The sequence below is a fragment of the Camarhynchus parvulus genome, chromosome 7 (assembly GCF_901933205.1).
Source record: "Camarhynchus parvulus chromosome 7, STF_HiC, whole genome shotgun sequence".
Classification (NCBI taxonomy): domain Eukaryota; kingdom Metazoa; phylum Chordata; class Aves; order Passeriformes; family Thraupidae; genus Camarhynchus; species Camarhynchus parvulus.
Window position 1 is genome coordinate 14,496,073 of NC_044577.1, and position 23,639 is coordinate 14,519,711.

The window sequence follows — 23,639 nt, forward strand, 5'->3', positions numbered from 1 at the left end:
ACAATCCTTCAGATTCAAGAAAGAAACATTAATTATAAATTACATAGTTACATGCTTCCTATCTGTTGAAAATACATATCAGACACACAGCAATACCACAGTGTCATTCACCATCACTGATTCCATCCTGCTTAGATTTAGAATTACTCACCTTAGACTCATATTCAAATTGGAGGAGTTTTATTTACAATGCTTTACTTCTGAGCATGCCATACAACTAAAAGCAACTACTGAGAACCAGAGTGTTTTTTCTTCCTGAATTTCTAGTCAATTTTTTTTACCCTCTTTTTACGTGGTTGTGTGAATCAACACACACAGCTGATTAAGGACAACCAAAAAACTACAGCTGAAATGCAAAGAGTAAATTTATTTTGCTACCTCGCTGGCTAGAGGATCCCAAAACCAAACTGGGCTGCAGACACCCAAAATGAGGACGCAGGCACCGTCAGGCTCAGCCCAGTCCCAGTCAGGGCACCAGGGCTGCTGTTTGCACCCATTTATCAAAGGGCCACACATGGGTTAACACCATGCTGTGATTTTCCTCTCTGCTTTTTATGATCTCTGTTTTGATCTCTCTCCCAAGACAGGGAGCTCAAGCATGTCTGGGAGAAGGCCTCCAAGTTTCTGTAAACACCTGTGTTATCTCTACACAGAAATTCCTTTTCTCAAACAAACAAAGGATAAACAGCAGTAGGCATAATATATGGTTTCCCACACTGTTATTCTCCAGGCCTTGGCATTCCCAGCTGCAAGGTCACTTGATGGAATCTACCATCCTCCTTGCCATTCTTCCATTTTCAACCCTTCCCTCCCCACACTGGCAAAATACTTAGCTGGTTTACGTCTGTTGCGTAATATGAAAATAATAATGTTTTTACTAGAAATTAAGTCTAAAGAGGAATGATGAGTCTAAACAGCCTCTAGCTGTTTGCATCTTAATCTCAAAACTATATCAATGCAAATCTGCTGCAGTTACCTAAAATACTTTGATCTGTTAACAGTGCTTATATTCCTCCTGTCAACATTTCTTTCTCTTCAAAAGTCTTTCTTTTAAATCTAGAAATATTTCAATAGTAAGGAATAAAAAAGGAAAAGGAAAATGAGAAGGAAATATTAGAGGAGATGATTAAATATTCATAACCTAGGTAATGCTAAATTCAAAGTTACACATGACAACTTTAAGTCTAAACTCTCCTATAAGGTTCCTGACATTCCCTTTAACTACCTGACTGTACACTCTGTCTTAGATAATGTTTCACAATTTCAGAGACACCACCTATTAGTAAAACAAATATTTTGTACCTATAACCTATACAGCAAACTGTCTATACCCAGCTTCCTGCCAGTCAAAATACCAAAATACCAGAGAACAGCTATGGCTCACATGCCAAGCCGAGTTCACCACTAATATCCCTTGAGAGAGTTACGAGGGCCACAGTTCCACTGCTAAAAGGAATTCCATGTTATACAATCATTAACTTTGATAAGGAAGAAAAAGTCTTGGAGAATAGCAAGGCTTTTTTGCTAGGAAAGATATCAAAATAATGCCACTGTCATAACAGAAGAATGAGGCAAATATACAAGAAATAAAATATAACAGGATGTATTAAATGCACATGAAAACAGGCAAAACCAGCATCCTCAATTTGAAAAACAAACAGAAAAAGCAACTGTACAGTAGGGGACAGTAGTATGTACAGTTTTAGAGATACTGCAATTAGCCTGTTTGCACATTCAGATTTGCAATTGTTTTACACTTGGGTATTTGTAAAGTTGTCCAAGCAGCAGCAGCAGCAGCTGCATTCCTTCTGAGCTTAGTACTCCAAATCCTCATTTTTTGTAAGACAGCCTAAAAATGGTAAGACATAAAAAATCCTCTGATTTCTTCACAGTCAATTCTCAGCCAAATAAGCTGAAAGTTTCCTTTCCTGCTCTCAGTTCCCTGACCACACCACTTGCCCTGCACAAGGCTGGTTCCCTGCCTCCTGCTTTCTTTCAGACACACGACACTGATGTTACTTTTCTGCAACTTGTATCTAAATCAGAGCTTGAGATGATACATGGCAATACTCAAATATTTACAAAAAGACAAAGGATTGAATATTTTACTCTGCAGACCCCCATCTGTAAAAATGGCTTTTGTCTGTGAACACATTATATCATCCACCCTCTATCTCAATAAAACTGTAAACAGATTTTTTTTTAAACACATAACAGAAACATTTAATTTCTTTTGATTTCATTTTCTCAAATGCTGTACTTTTACTTTAGCTGAGGACTTAGATTCAAAACACAGCTGCATTACTGAAGAAGACAAAAAATTATCCCAGCAGCAGCATATCTGAACAAAACCAACTCTTCCTGAAAGACAAAAAGTTCTTCACGTGCCTGAGGCTGGGTATCCCAGTCTTGCAGCTCAGACACACCCACAGAAGACACATTGGCAGAAGCACACACAACACAGTTAAAACCTACAAAAACATTCTCAGAGATTTCTGCACAGCTACTTGAATTATGACCTTCAAGATCCTTCAAGAATGATCAGGCTCCAGCAGCCATCTCCAGAAACAAGCAACCAGATTAAGGAGGAAAGAACAGCAGGAAAACTCCACCAGCATGTGGTGCACACAAATAATATGGAAAAATATTAAAGTTGTTTTTCCCAAAACTCACTTCAGTGCCACACTCTGCTCTGGGAATATATGACACACCAGTGCTGAGGGAGGCAGGAGCAGGCCTTGTTCATGGTGACTCCATGAATGAAGTCTGGAAACAAGCCAGCTGAGTGCTATATCAATCCTGCCTGGCATAGGACAGGTGATGCTGAGAAGTTCAAGCTATCTCTACATATCTGTACAGTGTTCACTGGCCTCTGGGCTGTGCCCTACTCTGTAATTGAGAGGCATTTTCCAGGTCAAATGCCATCTCCAGACTCCAACAGGTCCCATGGGTGTTGTAACAACAATAAACCAAAAAGACTGAACAACTGAAAACTAAAACCTCAAACTCTGTGGTTAGTTTTTTGGGTTTTTTTTATCACAGAAACACCAAAACAAACTCTGCTGAGGTAGAGACTAATTTGGTATTTGATGAAGTAAACTGGACTCTATCAGTTGACTCATTGCATTCCAAGGAGCCATTCATCAAATGAAGCTACTGACACGGATTTTAAAGAAAGTAAAGTCTGGCTGGAAAGGGGTCAGTACTGCTCCCTCAGCATGTTCTGCACCAAAAGGATGGACAAGATGCTCTATATTAGAGCTGTTACCAGTCTTAGATGGGAACACCTGCTGAAGAAGAGGTTAAAAATGTCATTGCCCTGACAGATGTACCCTCACGCAGGAACTAGCGACACCAAGCCTGAAATTTGACTCCAAGGCAACATTCAATGTCTTTTCTGTGTGCTGACACAACGTTAACTTTTGAAGCCTAATTATGATCATCGAGATTTCAATAAACTTACTCCACTGTTGAACAACAAACAGAAACATGTTATCAGGCAGGATTTGTTCAGAGCTGCCAAGGAGACACTTGGCATGTCCCACTCCTCTGTTCCTTTCAGTAGGGCTGTTCCAGGACAAGCACGCTTTCAGAAAAATTTAAATAGTCTGGAGCAGCTGGATGCAATCTTGATTCTTACTTAGAAGAGCAGCATACAAAGGCATGTCCAAAAATGGAACAAAAGCTGTGTGCTCAGGTCCAGACTTATGGGGAGAATTCACATGAGTGCTGAGGAGCTGTCAGCAGAGGGTCAGTGGGAACTTGTGGAGAGGAGTGGAGAGGACCCTTTTCCCAGTGGTTATGAAAGTCAGACAGGCTCAGTTTTACTATCTGGGAAATGTAACAAATGCCAGCAGCAGGAGGTCGACTAAATAGAGCCTTAAAATGTTAAATCAAATCAGCAAAATACACAGTATTACCTTCTGTTCCTAGAGAGATAAGAGTTTACATTGTCTGGAACAATTTTAGAAACATTCCATGCAGAACACACTACAGGAGGAGATCCTATTGTCCCCATTTCTGAAGATTTACCAGAGACCTTGACTAGCCTCAGGGAGCCAGGGAGATCTAGGTAGAGGAGCTGATTTCTCAGCCTGAAGCTGGACTACTCACTATCTATGTCAATGTGATGAGCAGGTTTAGCTCTTGAGCTGCTAATGGCTTTTAGTGGCAAATCCAAGAAACATGCAACAGGGCAGGAGAGAGGAGGCAATAAAGGCCAGTGAAGATCCAAAACGGAGGACATTTTCCTGTTTAAAGGCTTTCTGGGTAGATACTCCTTCCAGGTTTAATGGAGGAAGCTGAAAAGTTTTCAGCAGAGCTATTTTAATCTGTAGCATATCACAGGATGCATGCAGGGTATATAATGGTATATTTAGTTGGTATGGAAATATTTTGCTGGCATAGGCTATGCAGAGAATTATTAAAATGAACAAGTGATTTCAGTCCTTTTGACCAAATTCTGTTCTAAGTCTTGTCTGAGGTTCAACTAATGTCACTGATGTCAGTGGAGTTGCTTTAAACGAATACACACTTTGGACACTAGGAAATGCTAGTAAGAATTAATTTACTTGGCTCAAAATTCATTAAAAGATGGCAATTTGTGCTTTTATCTAAGGCATAAAATATACTTTAATGTATATCTAATAAATGAACAATAATTAACATTTAACAACTAACAACTAAATTAACATAGATAATGTATAACTAATGAATTAGTTTAGTCAATGAATTAATAAACAATGTAAAAAGAGGCAATAAAACTAAAAATGAATCAGACCTCCAGTGCTTTAGATAAAAATCTATTCATAATTTCTTCAGATTTAATATTTCTTTTACAGAGAAATCTGTATGAGCCTCTACAATCTCTCCAAATAAGATACAATCTCTTGGCCTAAGAAACAAAATCTCTTCAGGTTATTTCACTGTTGTTCTGAGCAAGGGCAAACCCCACAATCTTATTATTTACTTTCTTGGTAAATAGATTAGATCCATATTCAGCTATGGTGTTACATATGCATGTGACAACTGCTGGCATATTGCTCTGCCAGTGCTTAAGAACATTTCGTTACCAGTTAAACAATCTCTCCCAAAATAAACACATCTTTTCTGTTATCACAAGCTATAAAGCAGTTCAAGAGCCCTGAAATGATCTTTTCATTAGTCTGAGATGCTTAAGGATCTCAGTACTGAAACATCCCCAATAAGCCTTATGAGTCAGGAAGCGAATAAATCCTGCTCTCCCATTCCCTTAATAAGAATGCCTAATAAAAATGTAAACTAATTCTCTTGACTGCCACTATCCTGTCTACTGAATGAAACCTTCCTTTTCCTTACCATATATTTCTATAACTTTAAAGCTACAATTTATTTGTGGCTGTTTGAGATTACTCAGCCAATGCCACAAGCTGGCACTAGTTTCTTAACTTCCCTCATTTTTCCCCTTGGCTGAGGCCAGACAAGATCACCCACCCTGCTAGCGAATCCATCCTCTTCAAGTCGATACTGTAATAGCCTCAGTCAAGTCCATCCTCCATCAACAAAGCAATCACAAAGCCCTCAGCTTGCAATATTTCCTTGTTGAAGGTATACTTCAGTAAATTTGAATTATCTATTTGATTATAAACATTTATGGGTTTTTAAACTCAAATGAATATTAAATAGACTTAAACTGTGCTTTCCTTCCTCTCGCTGTAAATGTCTCCTTGTCCTCCTAATGCAAACAAATACAGACAGTGCTTCTCCCCACAACATTTGTCACTGTTAGCAGACAGAAGGACACTTCTGTCCCCTGCTCTACCTACACAGAGGTCTTTGCTGAGCTCTCTTCCTGCATCTCCAGGGTCTCTGCAGGGAAGTAAGAGCTCAGGCAACTAACAATTTGCCTGTGCAGCAACAAAAAGAAGACAGTGGAGAATATGGATATTTCAGCTCATTTTTATGCCAGACCTGGAAGCCAACCAAGAATTCCAGCAGGACCTCTGGACAATTTGAAAAGCTGTAAAAAACAAAGTAACCCTGAAGCCTCCAACTAAAAGCCAGGGGTTATAAGAGAGATTCAAGAAACCCTGGGATGATGATGCAGAAAAGCAAGTTGTCTAGAGAATGGGTCAGGACAGAGCTGACACAGGCACCATTCTCACGTGTGGCCAGTAACTGCAGTTAACTGCAAAGCAGAGCCATGCCACCCACACCAGCCGTTTGCCACTCTGGTCTAAAGCAGGATCATGAGATGTGTTTCAAGGCAGAGTTACCACGGTGGAAGCTGCCAGAGGGAACATGAAGAGGATGAGACTGTTGGAGAGGTGGGCTGCCTTCCAACACACAGTGCTGGAAGCAAAAGCAGGTTCCTTTGGTCCTGATCAGCCATTTAAATTGCTGTCAAGCCTTCTGCTAGGGAAGCGTTTCTCCAAGCTCACTCACTCCTGAGGGCACACATCTTGCCAAGGACCAAACAGGGAGAAGGCTGCCAATCTGCTCTTCCCCTCTGCAGCAGACTGCTGCTCCTTGCAGCATGGCCAGCAGGTGAAAAGAAGTGCTAGGCCCTCAGCTACCCATGGACACAGAGGACACGGCTGGACAAAACTGATCTTTTAGGTGTGCTTCTCCACTTTTGTTGGGCACTCTCCCTCCTACTACCTCACATCTGCAAATCACAGGTTCAGAATGGACTGGCAGGCACCCAAGCTTGTTCCTGGCTCTCACAGGTAAAACTGCCAAAAGTACTTTCCCTGGAAACAATGATCCTCCCCCTCCTTGTCTCACACCTAACAGGGCAAGTGTCTCCCTGGCCACAGAGAAGGCTTCCAGGCAGAGACGGTGCTTGGGAGCTCTGTGAACATCAAGGGAAAGCAGGAACTGAGCACCATTAACTCCTTTGTGGGTTTGTACAATAGCAGTTAGACCACTTAAGAGACAGCCTCCTTGTTTGTTTACTGTAAGGGGCCTAATGCATAATTAGGCAGAGGGCCCTGCCCTTCAAAGTCCCTCTTCTTTCAGCCTGTGCTCTAACCTTTAGATGAAAAACACAGAGAAGAAGCGAACTGAGCATGTTTTGCCCATGTAATATAAGCAGGTCTGGTGGCATGCTGATACTTCCCTGTCTCCAAGGAGAGGATAGCAGCTGTCCTGCTGCTTCAACCTCCTGCTCCTGAGTTGATTCACACAGTGTCTGAAAAAAATAAAGCCACAACACAGTGGGTCGGAGCTGGGAGACAGGCAGCGCATCTTATGCAAGTGTCATTACACCCTTCTGCACACAAAATGTCCTGCACCAACCCCTCTGTACCTGCATGAGACTTGAGTATTTCCACCTGACAAGCTCCAGTTGAACCTTCTGTTTTAAGTAATGGGTTTTCTTTTAAATTAAAAAAAAAAGAAAAAAAACACTTGAGTGCTGATGTTTGCCTGGAGCACAGGAAGATACAAGACAAGGGAAGAGCTCCTTCTGAGACAACACTCTCCCAGTCTTCCTGCTCCAGGATGCTCCTGTTGTCTTCTCCACGCAAGTACAGGGTGTGGAGGGAGTCCTTCTCAGGGGCACTGGCCATCCTGCCCTTGCTGTGTTAGACTCTGCTGCATTAACACAGCTCACAGGATCCAGTGACAGTTCTGTACTGAAGGGCAGCCTCCAAGATGAAGTTAGGCCAGCTGGTGTTCCCTTACAGTATTCATGCCTCTGTGGAGATCTGCCTTTTGGCACGCTCTGTCAGGCCTGGCAGCTCACCTGTGCCTCGTGCTCCTTGCCTTCCTGCCAGCAGCACAGGAAGGGGAGCTCACTGCAGCACTGCCCCAGCCCTGCTCCGAATGCTGCCAGCCACACCCCCATTCACAGGGAGAGCAGCTCCCAGAGCCAGCAGGAAATCAAGACAGACCCCCTGGCAGATACTGCCTGAAAGTCTGGTCTGTACCTTTCAAATATGCACATGACTCCATGTAAGAGCTCGCTGACACCACAGTGACCCTCAACACAGCCCTGCCTGCACCAGGGCTGAGGCCTTTCTCAGCTCCCAGCTTCTGACCCTTAACATGACTTTCTTCCATGTTCACAGAACAGATCAACAAAAGCCATCCAAACTGTTTGGATCTGAAAAGACAGCTGGGATGAAATCACTGACAATCATAAAGGTGTGTTTCAGGTGCCGAGGACAAGCCAAAGTGTTTTTTTTTTTTATTATTGCAACTGATTAAAAAACCAACAGAGAAATTCCCACGTCTGGTGCTGAGATAAGACATCAGATCTGTTTTATATGATTTCCTACAATGCTGATTTTACACAGGGAAGCTCAGCCCTGTGCTGAGGATGACAGCTTCTGCAGTGATGGCAGCCACGTGTAACATAGATCTTCAAGTCTGCTTCTCACAACCAGTAAAAACTACATTTGCTTCCATTTGGCATTTTTCCCACCTTCCTGGAAATGCCATGGTTAAACAGTTGGGTTTTCTTCCAAAAAGTTGTGATTTAAAATAAACACACACAGTTTCTTTAAGAAATGAGAACTTAATCCTGATTTCAGTGATCACACAACTGCTAGAGGAACAGCACTCAGCACCCAGGCCCACCAGACACACAGAACAGTGGCAGCTGGGCAGCCACTGCCCATTCCTGCCTGGTGCCTGAGAGGGACTGATGATCTTCTGGGGTGAAACATTCTAATTCTCATCTCCTCCCACCACCACAGACATGCAGACATTTCCTATTCAACCACAGGAGCTGCCAAGGAAGGGAGTGAATGAGGAGGATCTGCAGCAGCAGGGTTATAATCTGCTCCTGTGACAGAAGAGGGCAGCTCAAAAGAAACTGACTCCCGACCTGACTTTTTATTCCACCACCTATCCAGATTACAGCCCAAGGCATTCACAGTGTACTGTGAATTTGAGCCTCCTTTGGGTCATTTCCTGTTTATGTGCACTGCTAATGAATTCAATAGCTGCAAATCAGGGAGGGGAAAAGGGGATTTGAGATCTATGAGTGCTTCATCTGGCCCACACCTGCATTTCTGGCATATGTGCAAAGTGCATCCAGTGAAGAGACTATTCACTGTAGGCAGAGAACACAGGAATTGCCTGCATCCATCGTGTGGAAAGTGTACTTAACTGACTTCTACCAAGGACAAAGTTCCTCTGTAAGACACTCTGAAAGGGGTATGTGCTACATCCCTGAGCAAGGCAGCAGCTTCAGCTCTGTTTCCTAATTATGTCTGACCTGGAGGACATCAAGATAAGCTATCCAGATCTCTTTTTCAACCAAGCAGGAGAACCTTTAGCTATTGCAGATAAACTCTGCAGTGCAAAAACTGTCCTTCTGGACATGTCTTTGTTAGGATTAGCACAACAGGGCCTCTGAGAAGTATCCCAAGTAAGAAATCAAAAGGAAGTTGTGTTGAGGAGGCCTATACAAACACAGTGCAAATGAACAAGAGCCCATGATGCCTTTCAACCCTCTTACTTACTGGGTAGTGCTAGGGATTGCCCATCCTTCTCCCACATGTGAGCCCAGAGCCACTCCTGCCCTGAGCATTACACCCTTCAGCACTTACTGATGACAAAAGAAGGCGCAGTTTACACTTACTTTTACAGCTCCATTAAAAGGTGACCTGCAAATAAAAAAAAAATCAAGCACATTTAGTATTATGTGCTGAATGCCCCCAAATAAACAGGATTAAATGAGCATTCAGCCCTCATGTAAAATTTAGGTGAAAAGACTGGCACTGAATGTGTACTTTGATTTTATGCTCATGAAACAGTGTCCTTCCAAACAGCAATGTTCTGAGCAGCTCCTCGAAACTACTGGCTCCACATTTCTGCCTCTCCTGCTTGCAGACAGCACAGTGGGACGGAGGCGTGGCAGAAATATTATCCCTCTGAGTGGCGTGTTTCTGAAACTGCAACAAGAAAGCTGGCAAAACAAGGGGACAGCAGGCAGGCCCTAGTTCCCCTGCTTTCTCTTTCCTTTCCTTGCTCAGGCACCAAAGCCTGTGCTTTCTAAATGCACTGACCTGGCACTGGGCTACACCCCCTGTGGAGGCACTGGGGATCAGACGTATTTGAAGATGAGGTTTTGAGGTCTGGTACAAATTTTAGCAGTGCATTGCACAGCTACAGGTAGAGCTTTTCCCTGTAAAATAATGAACACAATAGCTATTTCCCACTTGTAGTCATCATGCTGGTTTCCCCTCCTCTTTCTGTGTTTGGCCCTGTTGAACTGGCTCCCTTCCCTGAGACCCAGCTCAGGAAAGTTTTTCTGCACGTGCTCAAAAGCCAGTGCCTTCAGTGGGAGACAAGCACGTGCTTCAGTACCTTACTGGCTGGGGCGTTCAAATATATACCCTTCCCACCAGTGCTCTCCTGCACCAAATTTTGTACCTTTATTATTAATTACCTGGTGTAAAGCAATGAAACATAAGCTCATAAGTGACTTGATCAATTTATAGCTACTCACATTATTCTGATTTAAAAACATGGATATGTAAAAGAAGATTAAGGGTTTTCCTGTCCTGGTACTCTTACACCACTCCCGCAGCACACGTGAGGAGCTGTTAAGCATTGTGCTGCAGTTCTCAAACAACCTTGCTCTTCCCCCAGATTTTATTTGACATTTCTCTGAAGTGAGGCTTTGCAAAGAGCTACCTTCACATTCAGAAACACACTGCACAGGTTTCCAGAAAGTTGTTCAAATAAGGTCTAGCACCTAATTTTAAATCTCTTTTATAAACTGAAGCTTTGGTTACCAACTTTCATCAAAAGCGCCTGGTACATGGTTACTGTTCGTTGGTTTCTTTAACTTGGCTTTTTTATTCCTCATTCTTTTGTGAAATGTGATACTGCTTTATAGGTGTCCAAACTAAACCCTCAACATTATCCTACAACTAAGACTCTACCATAAAGTCTTTAAAAATATTGTTTTGTAAATACAAGTGTTAAAACAATCAGAGGTGTGCATACTCCCTACATCTACATGTATAATTACAGGCAAACTGATTGTCATTATCTAGAAATAGTATTTAAACTAAGAAAGTAAACAACTCAGTTGTACCAATTCCTGTCAACAATAATTCTTTGATTTTTAATAGACTGATAAAGACATCTGCAATGGGTTAATAAAGAATTTTAAAATAACTATAATGTCAAGCGGGAGATGTTTTAAATTAAAAGTGCTAGTGAACTAAGAAAAGGGAGTAGGTCATGCCAAATTCTCACTTACAGCTTAAAAGAGGCAGGTGATGGAGCTGAACAAAAGCTGCTTGGTTCATCATTTCTCCTTTACCATCCTCCCTGAATAAATCCACCTACCTGACATCTTTTTGCTTTCAGCTAAATACACTACTCATATGAAAGGCAGGTTTCCTCCAGCCTTGCCTGGGAAAAAGCACACCAGAGAACAGGGTGCAGGCATGGTCATGCCCCATGTGCAGTGTCACCTTAGTGCTGCTGCCAGAGCATGACTGACCACTGACTAAACAGAGAAAACCAGCCAGGAAGAAAAAAATGTAGCATGGTGTCTAAACCACAAAATAAACAACAGAATGAAAGCCCCAAACAACACTTTTGGGTCTTTTTTCATGTTGTCTGTAATAACAGCGGACATCCTACTTTAGAAACACATGTCGTACCAGGAGCTTTCTATAAAGTCAAACTGGCAGAGTTTTTGTTGCTTGTCTACTCTGGCATCCTCCAAGCTGTCCTTCTGCTAATATTTCAGCATACTATTAAAAGAGGCTAATTGTGTACAGAAAGAACCATGCATGAAACAGCAGCACAAGCTCTGGCTGAGCCACAGTCCCTCAACACACCACTTCAAGGAGTGCTCAAGCAAGCCAAGGAAGAGCAGAACCAGCAGAAACCACAGCACACTCACTACTTGCTTAAGAGTTGCAACAGGCAGAAGTAACACTTCAGCACAACACCCTCTCTTCAACAATTAGAAGCATGATTGAAAAGGGAAAAGAAACACCTAAGACATACAGTGAAAGATTTAAATATTTAAATTACTCTACAGATTTACATTAATTTAATCTATGTTCAGACTCTCAGCTGTTAGACTACCAGGCAACGCCATCTAGTGATGCTAGCTAAGCAAAGTCATGCTCCATTCTTTGTTGAAAAGGTTAACTCTTGCAAAATTCGTTTTTGTGGAACCACAGTATCAAGAGGTGCAAATATTTCAGTACCCATGAGCATTTTCAAACCTGCAGCATTAACAAAGCAAAAAGGTCCAAGCTATTTTGGTTATCCTGAAGTAATTTCCAACACTAACAACACAGAAAGTGAGCTAAGTTAATTACATCACAATTTAGAAATACACACAATGTGTAGTGTTGATATGATATTGGGATACAGTGCAAAGCCCAATAAATGACTTCCATCTTTGGAAAGACTTAGAAGTATTATTTGTATGATAAAATAATTTACCTAAATTTTGAAGATTTCTCTTTGTATGTCTACAATAACTGCTTGAAAAATGTTATCCCAGTCTTAGAATTTCAAGGAAAAAGAAACCCCTGTGTGGGTTTAAACCTTCTTTTTTTGTGAGGTGGAACCAGTCAGTCATCTGCTGGTGATAGCTGTGAGCTGTAATTAGCTTCTGGTGGAAATTGCCAGCAGATGCAACTAAAAGTTTAAGTCAATTGGCTCTGCTTCCTCCTTACAAGAAAATTGGCATTTCAGGGCTGCATTCCAGCGTGATGGATCTTAGAAACCAAAGCTAATTTGGCAAGAAAGGGAAGTGTCCCTTTTCCTGGTCTACTTTAACCCTGAACATGCTGCATGTTTCTGCCAAGGATGTATCATTTTTTCCATTCTTTTGTTGGTTTTAGTTTTTTTAATCTGCAAAGAAAGTAGCTATGATTATACAAGAAATATTCCACTGAAGAAAGGCCAGTGTTTAGTCCCAATTACTGAAATCACACCTGTGGAGATGGGAGAGGAAGAGGATGCAAAAAGTCGTTTGTTCACCAATGGTGAACGAAGGCAGTATGTGAAACAGAACTTGAAACAGGAAGCACAGCAAGCTTAGGGACATGAAAATCCAAGCAAAACTGTCAAGTAGATAGCGAATGTTGAGCCACAACGAGTAATTGGCATTATTGCTTTGCCAGCTGGGCTTTGTGCAAGCCTTGCTGGGATTTAACTTCCTAGTATCTCCCAGGGATATTTGAACATCTCAAATAGTAGAGAAACTTCACTTCCCCAAAGCCACCATTAGTTTGCAATGACCACATCTAACACATAAGTGTTTTTCAATGAGAGGGTATCTATTCACTGAGTGTTGGAACTTCTCTTCAGAAACAAAAACTTAACAAATCAAGTAAAAATCTACACCTCTGTGTCAATGGCACACAGGCACACCTGCCTTATCGAACCAGGCAGCATGAAGAGAGGAAGGGTTTCTGCAGCACCCACTTCATCTGTGTACTACAAAACTCAGCTGATGATGTCTTCAGACTCACCAGATAGTAAAGTGATTTGGGATACATAAGAAATTCACATGCAAAACATGCTAAATACAGCACTTACACAAAAGCTTAATGGAACAATGAGGAGTTTTGTCAAGCAGAAACTCAAGCAAAGTGGTCTTTTTTTGACACTGGATAGACTAGTCACATCATAAACTACTGGAATTATGCAGATCATGCTACAAAAAAAAATTATACTAGTGACTGTTTTGATGCATTTCCTGAGGAGACGTGCAGTGACAGCACAGCAGAACTGCCATAACCATTCTCACTCCAGCTGCCCCAAACACCTTTGAATGCTCACTTTGTAACAGGACAGCTTCTCAAAAAGATATGCTAAAAGGGGGTTATTTACCACAATTTAGCAGATGAACCAGAAAAAAACATACATGCACATGCTTGAGTACATTATCCTCACACAATATTGGATTTTTCAAATGGTTTAGGAGCACTCTTAAAAAATTTATTTCCTTTTAAAAAAGCCCATTTTAATAGCAAGCCTCTTCCAGTATGCTAGATATATAGATGGGATCCTTTCCCCTCCAATTAAGAAGAAAAAAATCCTGTAGGTCTAATCCTGCCTACAGGATAACTTGTTCTTTCTCCTTTTTTTTAAGGTTAATCATTACTACTTAATTATAAATCTAGTGCTTTGTATAAAAATGGGATCTTTCTTAAGTGCTCTTCTGTTCTGTCTTCCTCTGAACTGCAAAGCTGTTTACCAAGACTTTTATCACGTCTTTCTTGTTAAACAGTTATTCTTCCTATTAAAGAAGCAATAGAACAAATCCTGATTTCCTCTTAAAGCAGTGGAAAAGCAAAGTTTCTGCCAAAAAATCTACATAGCCAAGATTGTTAGCTAATGTACCTTCATTGCTCTTAAGGCTAAATCATTTTGCACCACAAAGGAATCCATCCAGGATCCGAAACTCTCAAGATAACAGCTCTTCAGGCAAAAAATGAGCAAGATATTAGAATCCGTACAAAGAGAGGTAGCTAAAATTGGACTCATACTTAGCCCAAGGATTCCCTGCACACCTAAGTGCTGTGGAGTGCTTAGCCCTCCCATATCCTGGTTTCACACTGAGTGGCTCCATCCCCCAGGTGGGGTGGGATGGGGTGGCAGGACCCAGAGCCAGCCCTGCCTTAGGTGTTTCCCGATGGAAAGCAGGTGGCTGCCAAACCAAACGTGCTGTGTGCAAACAGCACCTGCACCATTCTCCGCCTCAGTGAGACACCATTCACACAAACCCCAACATCACCTTCACCCAAAGTATCCATTTGGGCAGAAATATGGCTCACAGGCTTTGCTATTCCTTTTGAGATCTCAGCTCAGTTCCTGTATGCTTGCTCTTTTCTAAAGGCAGAACAAAGAGAATATTTGGCTTTAAAAATGTCTTAGAAACTACAAATGAAAAATTGCATGACAAGTGTACAGCTTTAATTACATCTCTCAAGGGGATGAGAGAGCATTTCTGCATCCCCATCTTGTCTTCTCTCGGCCCTGGAAATTCGTAAGATGATCCGAGGTACAAATGTTCGTATTTGTAGGGGGAAAAATGACCTACATTATATTCTTAGCAGATCACGTAAATAACAGGATGTAAAGTCTCACAGAATTAGTTTACATTTGAAATATTTTCAAAATATTGTTTTAGCTGGGTATAATAGACGACCATAAGATGTGACACACAGCAAACACAGGGCTGCAATTAAACAGCTGGCAAACAGCCAGAAAGAGATAAAGGCCCAGGCTGTCACTTGCTAGACAATATATATGGCTATTTTGGCAGCCAAAATGAATGTGATAATTGAGCCATGACACATTAAAAAGGCACACAATTTCCAAGGAAAGAGTTCCTGAGTACTAAACAGGGAGCATCTCTAGTGTGCTTACGGCCAAGCACAGTTTATGAGTAATAACAAGAGTGGACTGATGACAATTCAGCGGTGCCAAGCCAACCTCGTCTCATGCACTGCGCCACTGTATGCACTGATCTACCACAGACACAGAAATACAGCAGTCAAACCCACAGTGGCCTTCAGAAACAAAGGGAATCTGAAGAGTGTGGGCACAAACTTGAAATGTTTTTCTGAATGTTTTTTTAATACTAATAAGGATTTTGTACAGTAGCAGTTCTATTTCCAGAAGTCACAGTGACTTGATTTGACTTCAACATCCAGAAAAGGCCCAATTGATATAATTCAGTTTTAAAATAAAAATACACAGTTACACATGAAGAGTAAGTAACTCCTCAAAATCATACTTTTGCTATAAGGAAAAATGACTGCTTTGTTTAAGACATGAAGACCCTTAACATTGATAGCAAAGTCCAGGAGCTTTTCTAGTGTTTCACTGGATGTTTTACTAAATAACCTAAGGACACAGCACACAAACAAAGGCAGCAAATGAAGACATGGTTTTAAGTTAACACCCAACAGCTATATAAAGCTTCCTATAAATGTACTCCATCAAATTAACATGCTGACATCAATTGCATTTCCTTCTTGAGTAAAGGACTTGAAAGCCTATACACGGTCAGCCCCCAGCCCATTCACTCACTAACCTCCCACAAACTGTAGGTTCTTCAAGATCTAAAATTATGCTCATATAAAAGAAGGCTAAATTTAGGCTCTGTTACAGGAAAATCCCTATGAAGAGTTTACTTCCAGATCTTAGTCTAAACTTGACCACATTAGAGGTATATTCAAATAAAGAAATTGCATATGTAGCTTCCCCAATCAAAAAGTGCAGTGCATCAAGAGAGCTTACAAAAAGTAAGAACCCACTTGTAGGTCCATTCACACCAGTGATATCTAGAAGACAACTGCACAGCTCTCCATAGCATCAATACCAGTGAATCACAACTGACCTGAGGGATACTGGCAAAGCCTTTGTAAATGATCCCCTATACTAAGCATCAAAGAAACAGAGGAAAAACTTTGAGACGTTAAAACAGGGTCTCTTCAATGTAAATTCATTTCTTTTTTCAAATAAAAGTATCAAAGCACTTTAAACCATTCAGATTTCCTCAGAAACAAACTCCCTAGCTACTTCAAATAACCAGCACAGACTTCCAAATCCAACAATCAGAGCAAACTAGTATTTCCATACTGGGCCAAAATAAAGAATCAGAATCAATACTTGACTTTATACTAAACCAGTACAACTACAATAATTACATAATCTACTTTTACACAATTATCTTTAATGGCTGTAATAGTAACTTCATTAAGTGTGAGTAAAGGAAATGGAAAGGCTTAAAGACGAGGTCAGAACATGCACTTTTGGCTGCTTCCTCAGGAGATGCGTCAAATATGTTATTTGTGTCTAAGGAAGAGCAGACTCTTGAGGGTAGCTGCAGTGCCCAAAAGAAAAATGAAATCATGACACGCATTTTTCTGACCCACAAATTAGAAGGAGTATAAGGGGACAATTACAAGAATAAATTAGTTGACCCTCATCTGAAAATTTCATACTATTGCATCCATAAATGGCATATTCTAATAGTGAAATATATTAAAGAAGTAGTCTTAAATTTTTTTTGTCCCCAATACTGCAGCAGGCATACCCACAGGCTCTGTCAAGTGATGTTTCGTAGCAGCTGAAACAAGGCCAATTCACATTCCCTTCAGAAAAGCATTTAAACACACACAGTTTCCTGGAAAAGGTGAGACAGGTGGGCTTCCTCTGACTCAGGGCCACAAAGCAGAAAGGTGGTAATTAAAAATGTAGACACAAAAGAAGAATGAAGAGAAATAAGTCCCAGTTATTTAACATACTTGCCCCTTGCCCAAATATCCTATGAAATCTCAGTAAAAAAAGGGGGTTTTCACAGATCTTGTATCCAGCCTGATTGCGAACAGACAGTTATGGAAAGAGTTTCATGGAATTAAATTGCAATCAAAAATTAAATTTTCTTATAGGTTAGGAGAAAAGAGGATGGAAATCTGATTTAGGACAAGAAACAAACATACTTAAGTAGCTTTGCAGTATGAGAACTTTCAAGGATGGACAAAACTGTCAGGCAGACAAGACTGAGTAACTCAGAAGAAGAGGAATACTACATATATGCTGTTTATTTACACCTACCAGGGAATCAGAGAGTGTTTCTTGTTATGACTATGTTAACTCAAATCAACCTTTGGCCCCTAGCAATGAGCTGTAATTGCAAAAGAAAATTTGGAAATACAAGGAATTACAGGAAAACTTTTTAATCTTCTGCTACAGAGACTCATAGCTGTAAAAAGGTGTGTCCCAGTATAATGCAAAGCACTAATCCTCCCCATAAAGCAGAATACCCTGGAGTAGATAATAACATTCTCTGTGAAGTAAATCCTCTATTTATTTATACTTTGGCACAGTTTCCAAGTGTTTACATTTATTCAGTAAGCCAAAAAATTACTCAGACTTTTTCTTTATATTTAACATATAGAAGAATGGCAAAGCTCTGAGCACCTGGACCATAATTAAATCTATAATTCATACAGCAGCATGAAGACTAATACCTAAATTAACTCTACTTGCCAGAAGAATTAATGCTATCAGGAGCAACTTACTGCAGATTGCAAAAATGAGAATAGAAAGGTTTTATAGTAAAGCTTCTGTCTTTCAAACTTCCCTCAGGAAAACCTTTTTCCCCAAATTTCTATTCCAGTGGTGATCCAGACTCCAGCATTAAACTTTAGAGGCTAGGAAAAAACTCAGGGAAACTACTGACAGACTGAGAGGCGCAGTGCCTGTTAGCACGGGCACTGGAGCCACGCTACGAGCAGAGCACGGCTGCACCACCAGCACACTGAGCCCAGCACTGCTCCTCGGCAGGGGAAAGAGGTGCCCTGGCTCAGTCTGCTCCTGGGGCAGAGCTGGGGTGCCCCAGGAACATGCTCACTCCTAACAGAGGTTTCAGCCTCTTGGGAACACATGCAGCTGGTGCAATTTCATACTGCAGTTTATCCACCCACCTAAGACAGAACAGCACAATGGGTGTTCCTGTGTCCCGCTCTGCATCCAAACTGGATAAAAGCCAGGCTCTGGCTTGCACCTAGCTAAGAGACTGTAGTTACACACTCCAGCAGTGCCAGGATGACTCATGGTGCTTTGCACTCTGCCAGATGACTTTGAAGGGAACAGAGAGTTGCATATGGAAAGCACAAGCAGATGCAGCACAGCATCTCTCAGACACTCGTCAAGCATTCATTGCTTATGGCATCTATTGCAAAACTAACCAGAACTGACCCCTCAGTCTGTGATCAGCAACCAACTGCAGAAAAAGGCCAACAGAATTACTTTCAGAAATAACATTCAGTGCACTGCATGAACTGGTCACTTGAACAATTTAGAGTTGCCTTGTTTTTTTTTCAGGCTTCAAAAGCCAATGGCTCTTTCAAAGTTAACAAACATGGAACTCTTCTGGGCATAAATGCATTTGGACTAAGACCTTGGGCAATACAGTCTCTCATAACTACCTGTTCTTCACACACTTTCAAGAAGCAGAAAACCCAAATGATATTTCTATTGGTGTATTTTTTTCAAACAGCACTCTTATCTTTCCACCTCCTGGAACCAGCTGCTATCACACTGGTGGGCACGTGTCATCTTTACTGGAAAGCTGCCCAGCTTGGATGGATGATTTTAGCAGGGAGGTATCCAGCTTATCTCAGGTGTGGGGAGAGGTGTGCTCACAGTCATTCCTGTCTCCTTACTTGCATGTTTGAAAACAAAAAGAGTACAAGCACAGCTGAGTCTGACAATCCAGATAAGAGATTTTATTTATATTTATTTTTCCAAGGTCAGAATCTTGGAGTTAAGAAAAATTAAGCACATCAACTTGCATTTGTCAGAAAAAAAACCCAGAGTTATCAAAATCTCTCTTACAGTCCTGCCTGAATGAAAAGTAGGCAGCAGCCATCTACAGCAAAAATATCAAGCACAGCCTGCAGAGAAATTCAGAGGCAATGCAAACAGTATAAACAGCATCCAGAAGGATTAAAAGTCATTACTCAGAGTAGTACAGCTCACATCAGTCTCTATTTTCTCCATCTCTGACCCCACCTTCTCTAATTTCTAGTAAGGCACACTGGTCACTGAACAGGAATTTTGCCAGAATGCCCTTTACATCTGGGAGAACCACATGCTGCTCAGCCTACAACAGCTGTTTTAGTATCGAGAGCTGCTACTGTTAGCTTGCTTTGTAACTGATAAGAAATTACTTTGCTTCTTCTATTCCTAAAACAAAAAACCCCAAGCAGGTCTAACAGAAAACAAAGACTTTAAATAACGCTAATCTGCAGTATTACCATGAAAAATAAACCAAACAAAACACTTGAAAGTAAAATGCTTTCACTGCATTTGTTTTCAGAGAACCTTGAAAGTAACCGACTTCTCCACATATGGATCTATTTAAGGCTTGCTACTCTGTATTATCAAACAAATCACTACTTGTTTTGATGATGTCCCTTTCACTTCAGAAACTTGTTTCTTTCTTGAAAAAAACAAGTTGTGGTGTGTTTGCTCTGGTATAACTAAGTACACCACCTGGAATTCTGGTTTACAAAAGAAAAAGGAAGAAGCAAATCACACTCAAAAGACACAGCAGCCAGGTTACTACTGCAACTCTTGATACTACTCCAGCTATCCAAGACTCTGTGAAAGAAGGGGAAGGTGGAGCTAGGCACTACCTGGCTGTATAAAACTTGTATGGGTATCATACAAAATTTCTACTCCAGACAAGAAACACTTTTTCAGCCATGGACTGTGCTTCAAATAGTTTACCAAGTGAAGATCACCCTCTCAGATTAATGTTTTTAATCATGCTTGTAGAATTTTAGGTTCTACAGTATTTCTACCTTTTGCATAAGAACATAATATCATATGAGCAATGGTTAATGTGCAGTAGGCTGTGCTGCGTAACTGAGATCACTTAGATTTGCTTCCATGTGAATATAGATTTAGGGTATTCAATGCAAGTTGATTTTAGTCTCTTAAGACCTCTCCTTGCATTAGCTTTATAAAAATCAAGCCAAAACTCATTATTTTCCTTCTAAATTCAAAGCTCTGAACAGAAAACCAGGTATTTGCATAAGGATGTTGGTTCTTTTGGCCCTTAGGGTGTCTGTAAAGGGAGATGTTGCTAAATCTGTAATGTCCAACTACAGCTTTTGCCACTGCTATTAATGAAGTAGATACAGATATGGCCTAGGTATCTATGAACAACTAGCACTGATGCACAGTGCCAACACAGAGCTCTGTGTCAGCTAACCATCCCTGAGCCACTCACTTGTCCCTCAGATCCTCCAGCATGGATGAAGCCTTTGATGTTGGGATACCAGGGAGAAGGACAAACAGCAGCTAAAGTATTAGCAAACCCCAGGCAGTGGGGACACAGCAGACAGGTCCTTAGTCAGAAAAGGTTTATTTGGGGAGGAACCTGCCCAGTCTGCCACAATAGCAGCCTTCACAGCAAGAACCACCATCAGCTGAACATCCCTCCTATTGCATAGCTAATGATCTATTGAAACACTTTCCACACCCTCTAAAATCCACTCTGCTCAAAGTATTTACAGCATAAATGCTTTACTGAAATTGCAAACAATACCAGCTTTCTGCTGCTAACCTTCCCTTACAGAAAGGAGAGCACCAATGTTTCATTTGTCCAATGTAATCCGATCAGCTGATGCTCTACTGATTCACTCTATCACATTTTGGTGACTTCCATGTCTAGGCTTCAGAGTGAAGTGATAAGCTGAGTTCAAACCTAAACCACCTCACTGCAGCTTCAAGCTCAACAAACTGAGCCAGCATTGATTGAGAACCCTTGGCTTTCTGCAGCACCTGTACTGCTAAGTCAGTCACAGGGTGGCCTGAGTGCTGGGCACAGCTACCTTTGCTCAAGCTATGTTAAACAAGCTCCCAAAAGACAGGCTGGCTTTGCACTGAATGAGAGCCTTAATTTTCTTACTGATTTCCAACCCTGCCACTGAAGCTGCATGAAGAGTTTCTGGCAAGGGAGGAACTCACCTCCAAGACAATTCATTGTGAATCCCTGAGGCTGGCCTTTAGCTTTGCCGTCTGTTCTCTGACTTTGCTGGCTACCTTCCCAGCTCCTGCACCCTTCTGCATGCCTCAGAGAGGAACTACTCAAGTTTATAGCAGCATTAACTCATCAGCTGGAAACCTGCCAGGCTGCTTACATTTTCACTACAATTGTCTGAGCTCTGATTCCAGAGGGTGCCTCGAGACAGGATCCATGGGCACAGACAGCACTACACAACTGCTTTCTGATGTGCTTGATCCATTTGGGGTGCTGGGCAAGATGCATTAGTGCTTGCACAGCTACTGCAAACTGCCTCTGCGTAAGGACAAAAATGCCCCTTGATTTTGTTTAGCTCAGTTAGAGATACTCATGGGACTGTGGAACAACCACAGAGTACACAAGCACAGAGCGCCCAAGCACAGCACAAGTATGAAGCATCAAAATCCAAGATCTACTGTGCTATTTGCTTCTCACAAAGGTGACACACTTTTGGAGAACTGAGAACATGTGCCTAGTTAATTTCTAGTTAGCAGAAGGTAACAACTTTGTGCCACTAAAGTAAGATAAAAATTAAAACAAAGCCAAAATTGGGGGGATGACAGATAGAGGGGAATAGTAAATCAGCAGAAAAATCACAGGACATTCGCTTTTTTTGACTGACAAGAGCACAAAATCTGTGCACTTCCAATGACTTTTTAAATAATTGTTGCTGTTGCTTGGAATCATAACACCTGTATATCTTCCAGGATGATTATACTACAAAACCCTGACTAAATTACAGGTTTTAAATGAAATGAAAATCTCTTCCCACAAGCTTTCCTTTAGCATTATAATTTAAATCCAGTGTTAATGCTAGTTTGGTCAAACTGGTCTTTAAGAGGTCACTTAGTCTATTTCCTGCTTGAAATAGAAAAAAACTGTATATAAACTGCTCCTGCCAGTCCTTTGTTTCTTAAAAACCTCTGGCAATGCAGACCCACCACCTTCTGCATGCTGTCTTTATGTCCAGGTACTCCTCCTGCATTGATATTAGGTCTTCATTATGGCAATTGAAGTTGCTTGTCATAACTACCAACTCTGGACTAGCAACAGTTGCCTTATTTCCTTTGCAGCAACTTTCTTCTATATCTGAAGATCTTTTCCTTTCTTTCCTTCTTTCTTCAAAGCACATGATCCTCAAAGAGGCTACACCTACAGTGAAGAACTCCTCATCCAGTCTTTTTTCCCCCACAGATTTGTGCAGCTGTTTATGCCTACTAAAGCGCTGTACCTTGCGGTTCTCATTATTAAATTACACAATATTTTTAAGGTCATTTCCTACATTTGCCCCCATCACTTAGCATTCTAGTCCTGTCCTCCAAAGTGCTACAACCCTTTGGTCCCCACTGTTAACTCCAAAGGCAGTATTTATATGCTCTAGGGCAGTATCCTCATCAATAAGGAAAACATCAATTACTAGGGACCGTCAGATGGTCCTCTACAGATTCTTCCAACATGAAAGTGACTCACTGCTAACTACAGGTCACTTTGCTGTTTCATCAAAAAAAAAATCTTACCCCTCCTTTGTCTCTGATAGTGATGCTTACAATGGTAGCTTAATCATTGTCAACTGAATTTGTATCTGAGTTCCTAAAAGGTCCGGCCAGTCTGTTTTACTGTAAGTGCTATAAAATTAACAACTGCTCCAGCCACAGTTCTGAACTAGGTAACAGTATAGTGCACTCTCTGCAGAGGGAAAATTAATCCAAATTAATGCAAGCAGGCTAGGACTCATTTATCACCAGCAGTTACTGGCTCAAAGTAAGGCATCAATGTAAAGGAACAGCACAGATCCTGGATAGCTTAATGGTACACATGCCCCTGTCTGAGACAGCAGCTGGATATTCCTGCTCCTGCCTACCCAGCCCTGAACTCAGAAAACATGCTCAAGGTATTTTTAATGATCTGTGTATTACCTTCTCAAAATGTTCCACATCTATGCAAACCCGAGTTACACCAGCTCCAGGAAACCTCCCCACATCAGTTTTATAAGAATTAGGTAATTTTACATAAAGGGTTTGATGCTGTTTAGCTGATTCTCTTGCATTTGCACTTTGTTAAATTGAATTTGAAGTAGGTCTCCCAAGTCTATAATAGTAAAGAAACTGAT

General features: G+C 41.2%; 1 protein-coding gene across 1 annotated transcript in view; it reads right to left on the minus strand.

Annotated features, from left to right (window-relative positions):
• The window catches only part of UBE2E3 (ubiquitin conjugating enzyme E2 E3), a 55,418-nt gene that overhangs the window by 20,685 nt on the left and 11,094 nt on the right, over window positions 1-23,639 (minus strand). The gene's annotated exons all lie outside the window — the stretch shown is intronic.